We start from the raw sequence: 11,821 nt of genomic DNA on the forward strand, positions 1-11,821 counted from the left end.
AGGAGAACGAAGAACACCAAAGACACAAGGAAAAGTATTGGCCCAAGAGACAGAATGGGCCACATAAACCAGAGACTTCATCAGCCTGAGACCGGAAGAACTAGATGGTGCCCGGCTACCACCAATGAACATCCTGACAGGGAACACAACAGAGGGTCCCTGATGGAGCAGTAGAACGATCGGATGCAGAACTCAAATACTAGTAAGAAGACCAGACTTAATGTTCTGACTAAGACCAGAGGCGCCCTGGAAAGCATGGCCCCTGGTCTCTCCATCACCCCAGAACTAAAACAATTTCCAAGGCCAACTCTTCAGACAGGGATTGGACTGGACTGTGGAACATAAAGTGATACTCGTGAAGAATGTGCCTCTTAGACAAGTAGTTATAAGAGACCAAAGGGGTGGCTTCTGTCCAGAGGTGAGAGGGGAAGGCAGAGAGAGTTAGGAGCTGGTTGAATGTTCATGGGGAATCAGGGGCAGAGGGGAGGAGTGTGCTGTCGTAGAATGGGGTGAGCGGTTGGGATCTCATAACAATGTATGTTAAAAAAAAAAAATTCTGTATGGGAGACTAACTTGAAATGTAAACTTCATTTAATTACATCAATTAAAAAAAAAATTGGATTTCCTTTAATGGTGATCCAGAGGCACAAGAAAAGAATTGAGACCTGATGGCATCTTTATCACTAAGACTTAGATAGGTTAGTTGTTGGATACAGGAAACCTTTGCCCAGAAAAGACAAGGCTGTAGATCAGTCAATCAATTCACAATTTGTTTCGGGAAAATTGCATGGATCAATTTATTGGAGACAATAACCTACTCACCCAGGAAAACTATTTGCTTATGGCTGTTGTGGTTCTTGGGTGTCGTCAAATCAATTCCAACTCATATTGACCCCGTGTGGCAGAGCAGAACCGTCTCATAAAGTTTTCTATGCCATAATCTTTACAGAAGCAGATCGCCAGGTCTTTCTCCTGTGGAGCTGCTGGATGGGTTCAAACTGCCAATCTTTCAGTTAGCAGCTGAGCACTTTACTGTTGTGCCACCAGGGCTCCTTATTTGCTTATTAAACACTATTTATATATCAAGACTGTCTTCAAGACCCTCACTTGGCTGTGTTTCCAAAAAAACAAAAAACTAAACCCATTGTCATTGAGTCAATTCCAACTCATAGTGACCCCTTAGGACACAGCAGAACTGCCCCATATGGTCTCCAAAGCTGTAAATCTTTACGGAAGCAGACTGCCACATCTTTCTCCCATGGAGTGGCTGGTGGGTTTGAACTATTGAACTTTTGGTTAGCAGCCAAGCACTTAACCACTGCACCACCAGGGCTCCTTTTGCTGTGTGCACCAGTCCTAAATTGCTATATCATGAGCTTTGATCAGTTCAATCAGTTCTGCCTGAAAAGCCCATCTTAAACCACTTGGGCCAAAGCCCCAGAGCCCTATCGATATTGCACTTCTGATTTCCCCTCTTCTGCGAGATGCAGCTGAGGCTCTGTTGAAGTGGTGTGGTCCATTACTGCAAAAACATGTAATAAATTTAATTGGTGATATACTGGGGAGTTCAACAGAATGGAATTACTCTTTAATTACTTCAGTTGGTAGACTATGTGTCTTTGGTCATGACAGAACCGGATCACATGGGATACTAGAATTTTTTTGAGTTATATTTTAAGGCCTAGCTGAGATTTTGAACCAAAGCTAAAGTACTCAGCTGCACAAAGACTTAAAAACATTCCCATAAGTCTTCATCCGTTTATGTGATGGTTAAGATTATGTTTCTACTTGGCTAAACCATGATTCTTAGTGGCTTGGCAGATATTATGTAATCAACCTCCATTTTGTAGTCTGATGTGAGCAACCAGTCAGCTGAAAGGGAAGCTTCCTTGAAGGCGTGGCCTGCATCCAACAGATACAGATGTTCCAGCAAAGCTTGCCCTCTCAGGATCCTATATCTGACAAGTCATCCTCTGACTTCCAGTTCTTGAGACGTGAGCCAGCAGCCTGCTGTCTGACATACCAATTTTGGGTTCATCAGCCCCTGCAATCATATGAGTCAGGAGAAGCCTCTAGCCTAATGCCTGACCCATTGATTTGTGACTTGCCAGCCTCTACAACTTAGTGAGCCATTTCCTTGAAATAAATCTCCCTATGTATTTATCTTATATATAATTACATGCTTCGCTGGTTTTGCTTCTCTAGAGAACCCAGTCTAAGACATGTAAAAAACATGTAAAAAATACCTACAGTATTACAGGCACTGTTCTAGATGTTGGGAATATCAGTGACCAAAACAGCTTTCATCTAGTGGAGGAAGGGAGGGAAGGAGAAACGCAATAAATGGTAAACACAGTGAATAACTCAGTTATACAGAATGATAGAAAAGTGCCAGAGAACAGGGCAGGGAGAATCCCAGGAGTCACCATCCTGGCCTTGGAGGGGGTTGTAAGTGTAAACAGGGTGGCAGGATGGGTCTCACTGAGAAGGTAACATTTGAGCAATGACTCAAAGGAAAGAAGGGAGTTAGAGATGCAGCAATCCAGGGGGAGAGCATTCCAGGTAGAAGGAAGGGCCAGTACAAAGGAGCTAGCATCGATGCATGCTTGGCATGTTGGAAAAACAGCCAGGGGGCCACCATGGTTGGCACGGTGAGTGAGATGACAGAGGTAATGGGGTGAGGGCGGCTGGAGCAGGACCATGTGGGCCTGGGTGTCACTGTGAGAATGCTGGGGAGCTGGGGAGCCACAGGACTGACTGACATTTTAACAGGTTCACTGTGGGGAGGCAGGGGCAGAAGCAGGGGGAGCAGTTAGGAGGTGACAATGCCTGAGGCCTAGAGAGTAACAGTGGGAATGATGAACAATGGATAATTCCAGAAAGAGCCAAAAGGATGCCCTGACAGGTTGAGAGGGCATACTAGAAAAAGAGCAGTCAAAGAAGGCATATTAACAGGACTGCTGGACTCATGGTATAAAGGAATCAGGGACAATCACACATAAGCTATCATCATTCTTAAAATATAACCTCAAAGTCAAGGAGAAATAGGGAAGATGGCATGTGATTTTAGAACATACACAATTCAGGACTGTATGCTTCCAGTTCAGAGACATGATTCGAGTTCAGTAAGTAGGAAGAGTTTTAAAAATTCCTTTATGAAGTTTCAAGCCGTACATTAATTTTTACTATGATTTCTACCAATACCCAGTTTCTCAATGTAGGGTCTCCTTTGCACAGAAAGAAAAGGTCTATGTCACACACAGTAACACTACAATAGTGTCTTGGCTGCGTTCTCTAGAGAAACAAAACCAGTGAAGCATATAAATATATATAGAGAAAAAATCATATCAAGGAAATGGCTCACATGGTTGTAGAGGCTGGAAAGTCCCAAGTTCATGGATCAGGCTGGAGGCTTCTCCTGACTAACTACAGGAGCTCATGAATCCAAGATCGGCAGGTCTGACAACAGGCCTCTGACTCACGAGCCACAGAAGCTAACAAATCCCAAGACCGCGGGTAAGCTGCTAGCTCAAGTTTCAAGAAATGGAGGGTAGGTGAACTGGAGCCAGCTGCAGGAACCAGAGCAAGCAAAAGCCCATGAGCCTTACCAGAAAGTCCACCAATATTGGATGCAGGCCACACCCCCAAGGAAACTCCCTTTCAACTAACTGGCTACCGACAGTAGATTCCATCATGGAGATGAACATATTGTATCAGATCTCATCATGGAGGTGTTACATCATTATTCAACTGCCAGACTACATCATAATTGCCAAACCACTGAGAATCATGGCGCAGCCAAGTTGACACTCAACCTTAACGATCACAGACAGTAATGTGAGAAGGGCCTGTTCTCCAGGCCCAAGGACCACAGGAGGAGTCACAGTTAAGACACAGCTAAGCTCAGCCTGGTTACACCTGCAGAGACGCAGGAGAATTACACAGGGCCCAGCAGCAAGAGGAGAAAAAAAACAGATGTCCCTTTGTAACCATAGTGAGCTGCTGGGTGAAATAATTAGATACTGGAACTTTTTTTGTGGAGGTCTACAACTGGGAAGAAGAGACCAAATCATTCAGTTAATATGCTCGACTCCTAACTGAACGGCTGGAGGTTCAAGTTCACCCAGAGGCACCTCGAAAGAAAGGCCTGGCAATATACTTTCAAAAAATCAGCCACTGAAAACCCTATGGAGCACAGGTCTACTCTGACATATCTGGGGTGGCCATTAGTTGAAATCTACTCAATGGCAACTGGTTTTTGCTTTGTTTTGTTTTGAACATGTGCAAAAAGACAAATGTGTTTATTCTTCACTTCCCCTCCCCTTTCTCCTGCATTGAAACAGGAGGAACTTTTTACTCTGGGATGTCTCTGAGGCTCCCCTGGACTGCAATGACGAGGCAAAATGCAGAGAATGTAAAAGCCCCAGAGACTAGGCCAAACACCACATTTAAAAATGCTACAAGGGCAGAGAGAGAGAGGGAGAGGACAGTCACCAAGGCGCAAGGTCAGAGAGTTCCAGGTAACAGGAAAAAGGAGCAAGATGTGCAGCAGCCCTGGGGTGACAGAATGGGAGAAATGTTGCTGTTGTTTGCAAACTGGAGAGCTCGTAATGTTCTTTAGGAACTAGAAGTAAAGATGAGAATGACTTCTCAGTTACTTTGGTTACTGGACTGGGCTTTTCTGACTGTGATCTAATCACCACTGTGATTAGGCTGGGCCTGGCCAATCATGGTCCCTCCTAGGAATACTCAGTACAGCCAACAGCGAAATCTGTTTTTTCAGTGTTGGGATTACTAAGATGGAAGGATGTGATTCTGGGTCTGCTGGTGGTCCCATTTTCTTCCAAAATAAAGCCAAAAAGGGGAAAAAGACCAAGACATTGAAAAACAAACAAACAAACAAACAAAAAAAAAACGCAGTACACTGATGACAACATTCGAGTCCTTGGTTCCAGCTCTACCTGAAGTCCATCTAACGCTGAAACTCACAAGTCACAATTGCACAAGCCAGTAAATTCCTCCTTCTGCTTAAACTAATTTGAAATGGGTTTCAGTAATTTGCCAGCACAAGAACGCTGACTAATATAGACCACAGTCCATTACACTTCCCACCCCTTCTTTAAAATAAACCATAAATCTCAAGCTTAACACGGTCATCTCTGACTTGTAGGTTAAGATCCAGTTTCACTCTCCCTCACTGTTTCTATGTTTTGGTAGCCTTTATATCCAATGCCCTAAACTCTCAGTTCATAAAATACCAGTTAAAATACCAGTTGCCATTAGGTCCACTTGGACTCATAGTGACTCCAGTGTGTCAGAGTAGAACCATGCCTCATAGGGTTCTCAGTGGCTGATATTCTGAAAGTAGATCACCAGGCCTTTCTTCCAAGGCACCTCTGAGTGGACTCTAACCTCCAACCTTTTGGTTAGCAGCTGAGCATTAACCGTTTGTTTACACCACGCAGGGAGTCCTCAGGAAAGAAAGCAGGGTGAAGAAGAAAGAACCCTAGACAAGGACTAGGGAACGCTGGGTCCTTGTTGCAGGTTTCCCAGGATGCACTACTTTTGATCTGTTCTGTAAATTTAGTCAGGCTATACAACCAATCTGGGCTTCAGTCTGCTCATCCTGAAAATGAGGGGATCTCACAGACCCTGTCTCCCTCATCTACCCTAAAAACACACAGCCAGCCACAGGGGCCAGAGCACTGGGAAACTTCTCTCTGTCCCCAAAGCTGCACTGCTGATTTTTATCTACATCAAAAGATTTTACCTAAGTAAAATATAATTAAACTCAAATACTTGCTGAAAAATAACCGTCCAAATTGTCTCATTCTAATAATTATGACAGAAATCTGAGTAGTGATCCAGCAAAGTAGAAAAGTAGAAAATCTGAACAGACAGAAACTTATTCCTACCAAAATGGCAACGGGTGAATTCTTTGACACTTTTATAATATGGAAGAAATAATTTCTGTATTAAATAAATTATTCAAGAACATAGAGAAAACATGGTAATTTATACTACCAAGAAATAAGATGCTGATATTAAAAGAGATAAAAAAACTCTCTCTCACTCATACACACACACGCTCACTCATACACACACAAATCCTTGTTAGTATAGATACAAAAGCCAAAAATGAAACTAGCGATGGAATTTAAAATATTTTAAAAATCACACCACAACAAATAGGCATCCATGTGGGATCTTTCAGCACAGGACCCTTTATTAACTAGAAACACCACACCAATAAGCAAAGTAGGAAAAGTCAATGAGCACTTTAACTGATACTAAAATATCATTTAATAAAATACAACTTTCTTTCCTATAAACTTTTTTAAAGGGAAACAGGAGATCTCTTGATATGATGAAGAGTATCTCCATATCAAAAAACCATGAAAGCATTACTAGAGAAACACTTCAGGCATTCCCATAAAAAACAGAAACAAAAATGATTTAATATGGTTTTGAAGCTTGATTAATGCATTAAAAACCAGTTGCCATCAAGTCGATTCTGACTCATGGTGACCTCATGGGCGTCAGACTAGAACTGTGCTCCATAGGGTTTCCAATGGTGAATTTTTCAGAAGCAGATCGCCAGGACTTTCTTCCAAGATGCCACTGGGTGAACTCAAACTGCTAACCTTTCGGTTAGTAGCCGAACACGTAACCATTTGCACCACCCAGGGACTCTGACTAATGCATTCGGATACTCAAAAAGTTTTTTCTAAGAATGAATAGCAACAACAAAGGGCTGAAAATACCATTATTTGCCTTAACATTGAAACAAAAACATTTAAATCACCAATAATTTTTCATAATTTTTAGAATAAAAAAGTAAATGATCTGGATACAAATATACACACATATATACTTCACATAAAAATATATATTTCATAATAACATTACAAAAGAGAAAGCACTTAGGGATAAACTTCATAAGGGTCATACAAAACACTAAAAACAGATAAATACATCACAGAAAATTTACTTAATCAATTCTCCCCAAATTACTCTGCAAACTGAATATACCCCACTGGTGACTCTTCTTAGAAATAAACAAAAGGTTCTAGAAATCAACTGGAGAAAATCAGGTAAGAATATCAAAAATCATTCTGCAAAAGCAGTTTTAGATTGGAGGGAGAAGTCTCCCTTCCTACCCAGAACTGAAATAAAATAGGGCAAGAGTGTGATGCAAGATACAGCAGCATCTATCAGGCTGACAGGAGAGAGGGCCCAAAATGGAGTTAATTATACATAGGAAATAAGACCAAGATTCAATCAAAACCAATGAGGAAAGACTATTAAATTATATTAGGATAAATTAGTTAGTGAAATGGAAAAAAATTAACTTAGACTTACACTTTGCATCATATGCTAAATTAGATTCTGGATAGATTTTACAGAGCAATTTTTTTTCCCAAATAAACAAACTGGCTACATAAATTGTAACTCATGCACAAAGCGGCATATGATGCAGTTGTGAAAAGGATTCTTGAACCTATTGCTAACTGAAGAACACGAAAATACACAACGAGGGACACCAAACACTCGCAACTGAGATGTATAAATTATTCTGACTTTGCAAAAAGAACAAGATATAAACGAATACGTACATCTAACAACAACCCTAATGTATACGGATAGACACGTAGCTGAAATGAGGACAGAATACTTCTCATCTTTGAAAGATCAAAAAGCTGGCGACAATAATGACTCAGGGATTCATGACAGCCAAAACCTTGATGAAAACTCACACAACAAAATTAAAACGGTAAACAATCAAATGGGGTAAATATTTGCATCAACTAAGACAACGTTATTATCTCTAATGTATAATTACACTAAGACTCACCCTACGGGAAAATCATGGAAAAAATACCTAGAGTGAACAAAGTATGGAAATATATTCAACCCTGTATAAAAATTAATATAGTAACAAAGCATAATAATGTTATGCTGAGCACTTTAACATTAAAAGACTCCAGGTGTGGTGAACCTGGTTATGAGCCTCTTGCTGAGATATTACATTAGGTACACGAGTATAGCCCTTTAGAAAAGCCATTTAGAAATGCACATTAAGTGCCATAAAAATGGTTATACCCTTTGACCCAGCAATCCAAATGTTCAAATATGCTCACACTGCATCATTATTTATATCAGTGAAAAATTTAGAAGACTTCAATGACCAAAAATAGAAGTATGGCCAGGGAAATCGGGGCACACAATGCGGCTAAGAACAGAACTCAGGAGGCTTATGAATGCATAGGAACACTTTTAATGAGCTCGCATTATATTTAAGAACTCAAAACCCTAAAATGTTAGGTGCATTACAAAAGCAGCTATGTCCAAAGTAAGGTACATGCAACATAGCAAAGATCGGGAGGAAACAATTTCTTTTAGTTTTTTATTGTGCTTTAAGTGAAAGTTTATGGTTCAAGTTAGTTTCTCATGCAAAAATTTATACACACATTGTTATGTGACCCTAGTTGTTCTCCCTATACTGTGACAGCACATTCCTCCCTTCCACCCCTGATTCCCTATGTCCATTCAACAGCTCCTAACCCTCTCTGCCTTCTCATCTTACCTCCAGACAGGAGCTGCCCATTTAGTCTCTCGTATCTACTTGAGCTAAGAAACACTCTCTTCATGGGAATCCTTTTACGTCCCACAGTCAAGTCTAATCTTCGTCTGAAGAGTTGGCCTCAGGAATGGTTTCAGTTCTGGGCTAACAGAGAGTCTGGGGGCCATGACTTCCGGGGTCCCTCCAGTCTCAGTCAGACCATTAAGTCTGGTCTTTTTACTAGAATTTGAGTTCTGCACCCCACTTTTCTCCTGCTCCCTCAGAGACTCTCTGTTGTGATCCCTGTCAGGGCAGTCATTGGTGGTAGCCGGGCGCCATCTAGTTATTCTGGTCTCAGGCTGATGGAGTCTCTGGTTTATGTGGCCCTTTCTGTCTCTTAGGCTAATACTTTCCTTGTGTCTTTGGTCTTCTTCATTCTCCTTTGCTTCAGGTGGGTTGAGACAAATTGATGTATCTTAGATGGCCGCTCGCTAGCTTTTAAGACCCCAGATACCACTCACCAAAATGGGATGCAGAACATTTTCTTAATAAACTTTGTTATGCTAATTGACCTAGATGTCCCCTGAAACCATGGTCCCCAGAACCCCACCCCTGCTACTCTCTCCCTCGAAGTGTTTGGTCATATTCAGGAAACTTCTTAGCTTTTGGTTTAGTCCAGTTGTGCTGACTTCCCCCGTATTGTGTGTTATCCTTCCCTTCACCTAAGATAATTCTTACCTACTATCTATTTAGTGAATACCCTTCTCCCTCCCTCCGCACCCTCATAACCATCAAAGAATGTTTTCTTCTGTGTTTAAATCTTTTCTTGAGTTCTTATAATAGTGGTTTCATACAATTATTTGTCCTTTTGTGACTGACTAATTTCATTCAGCATAATGCCTTTCAGATTCATCCATGTTATGAGATGTTTCGCAGGTTCATCGTTGTTCCTTATCATTCCGTAGTATTCCACTGTGTGAAAATACCATAATTTGTTTATCCACTCTTCCCTTGATAGGCATCTAGGTTGTTTCCATCTTTTTGCTATTATAAACAGTGCTGCAATGAACACAGGTGTGCATACATCTATTTGTGTGACAGCTCTTATTTATCTAGGATATATTCCAAGGAGTGAGACTGCTGAATCGTACGATACTTCTATTTCTACCTTTTTAAGGTAGCGCCAAATCGATTTCCAAAGTGGCTGTACCATTTTACACCCCCCCCAGCACTGTATAACTGTTCCAGTCTTTCCACAACCTCTCCAACATTTATTAGTTTCTATTCTTTGGATAAATGCTAGCCTTGTTGGGGTGAGATGGTATCTCATTACAGTTTTGATTTGCATTTCTCTAATGGCTAATGATCATGAGCATTTCCTCACGTATCTGCTGGCTGTCTGAATGTCTGCTTTGGCAAAGTGTCTGTTCATATCCTTTGCCCATTTTTTAACTGAGTTATTTGTTTTTTTTGCTGTTGAGGTTTTGCAGTATCTTGTAGATTTTAAAGATCAGACGCTGATCGGATTTGTGGTAGCCAAAATTTTTTTCCCAGTCCGTAGGTTGTCTTTTTACTCATTTGGTGAAGTCTTTTGATGAGCATAAGTGTTTGATTTTTAGGAGCTCTCAGTTATCTAATTTCTCTTCTGCTGTTTGTGCATTGTTACTTACGGTTCGGATTCTGTTTATGTCATGTATTAGGGCTCCTAGCATTGTCCCTGTTTTTTCTTCCATGATCTTTATCATTTTCGATTTTTTATGTTTAGGTCTTTGATCCATTTTGAGTTAGTTTTTGTGCATGGGGTGAGGTATGGGTCTTGTTTCAGTTTTTTGCATATGGATATTCAGTTATGCCAACACCATTTGTTAAAGACACCGTCTTTTCCCCCAGTTAATGGACTTTGGGCCTTTGTCAAATATCAACTGCTCATAGGTGGATGAATTTACGTCTGGATTCTCAATTCTATTCCACTGGTCTATGTATCTGTTGATGTACCAGCACCAGGCTGTTTTGACTACCGTGGTGGTATAATAGGTTCTAAAATCAGGTAGTGTGAGGCCTCCCACTTTGTTCTTCTTCTTGAGTATTGCTTTACTTATCCGGGGCCTCTTCCCTTTCCATATGAAGTTAGTAATTTGTTTCTCCATCTCATTAAAAAATGTCACTGGATTTTGTATCGGGATTGCACCGTATCTGTAGATTGCTTTGGGAAGAATTGACATTTTCACAATGTTGAGTCTTCCTATTCATGACCAAGGCATGCTTTTCCACTTACATAGGGATCTTTTGGTTTCTTGCAGTAGTGACTTGTAGTTTTCATTGTATAGGTCTTTTACATCTCTAGTTAGATTTATTCCTAAGTATTTTATCTTCTTGGGGTTACTGTAAATGGTATTGATTTGGTGATCTCCTCTTTGAAGTTCTCTTTGTTGGTGTAGAGGAATCCAACCGATTTTTGTATGTTTATCTTGCATCCTGATACTTTGCTGAAATCTTCTATTAGTTCCAGAAGTTTTCTTGTGGATGCTTTGGGGTTTTCTGTGTATGAGATTTTATCACCTGCAAATATACTTTTACTTCTTCCTTACCAGTTTGGATGCCCTTTATTTCTTTTTCTAGGCCAATTGCTCTGACCAGGACTTCCAGCACAATGTTCAATAAGAGTGATGATACAGGGCATCCTTGTCTGGTTCCAGTTCTCAAGGGTAATGCTTTCAGACTCTCTCCATTTAGGATGATGCTGGCTGTTGGCTTTGTATAAATGCCCTTTATTATGTTGAGGAATTTTCCTTCTATTCCTATTTTGTGGAGAGTTTTTATCATGAAAAGGTGTTGGACTTCGTCAAATGTCTTTTCTGCATCGATTGATAAGATCATGTGGTTCTTGTTTTTTGTTTTATATATGTGATGGATTACATTGACCGTTTTTCTAAGGTTGAACCATCCTTGCATACTTGGTATGAATCCCACTTAGTCATGGTGAATTATATTTTTGACAAGTTGTTGAATTCTATTGGCTAGAATTTTGTTGGGGATTTTTGTGTCTATGCTCATGAGGGATACTGGTCTGTAATTTTCTTTTTCTTTGTGGTGTCTTTACCTGGTTTTGGTATAAGAGTTACGCTGGAGTCACAGAATAAGTCTGGGAGTATTCCATCTTTTTCTATGCACTGAAATACCTTTAGTAGTAGTGGTATTAATTCTTCTCTGAATGTTTGGTAGAATTCTCCAGTGAAACTGTCAGGGCCAGGGCTTTTT

The 11,821-nt window shown here is 40.6% G+C and overlaps 1 protein-coding gene across 1 annotated transcript in view; it reads right to left on the reverse strand.

The window, feature by feature from the left end:
* Positions 1-11,821, reverse strand: part of ERC2 (ELKS/RAB6-interacting/CAST family member 2) — an 857,293-nt gene that overhangs the window by 457,099 nt on the left and 388,373 nt on the right. The gene's annotated exons all lie outside the window — the stretch shown is intronic.

Source organism: Trichechus manatus, unplaced genomic scaffold (assembly GCF_000243295.1).
Source record: "Trichechus manatus latirostris isolate Lorelei unplaced genomic scaffold, TriManLat1.0 scaffold00001, whole genome shotgun sequence".
NCBI lineage: Eukaryota > Metazoa > Chordata > Mammalia > Sirenia > Trichechidae > Trichechus > Trichechus manatus.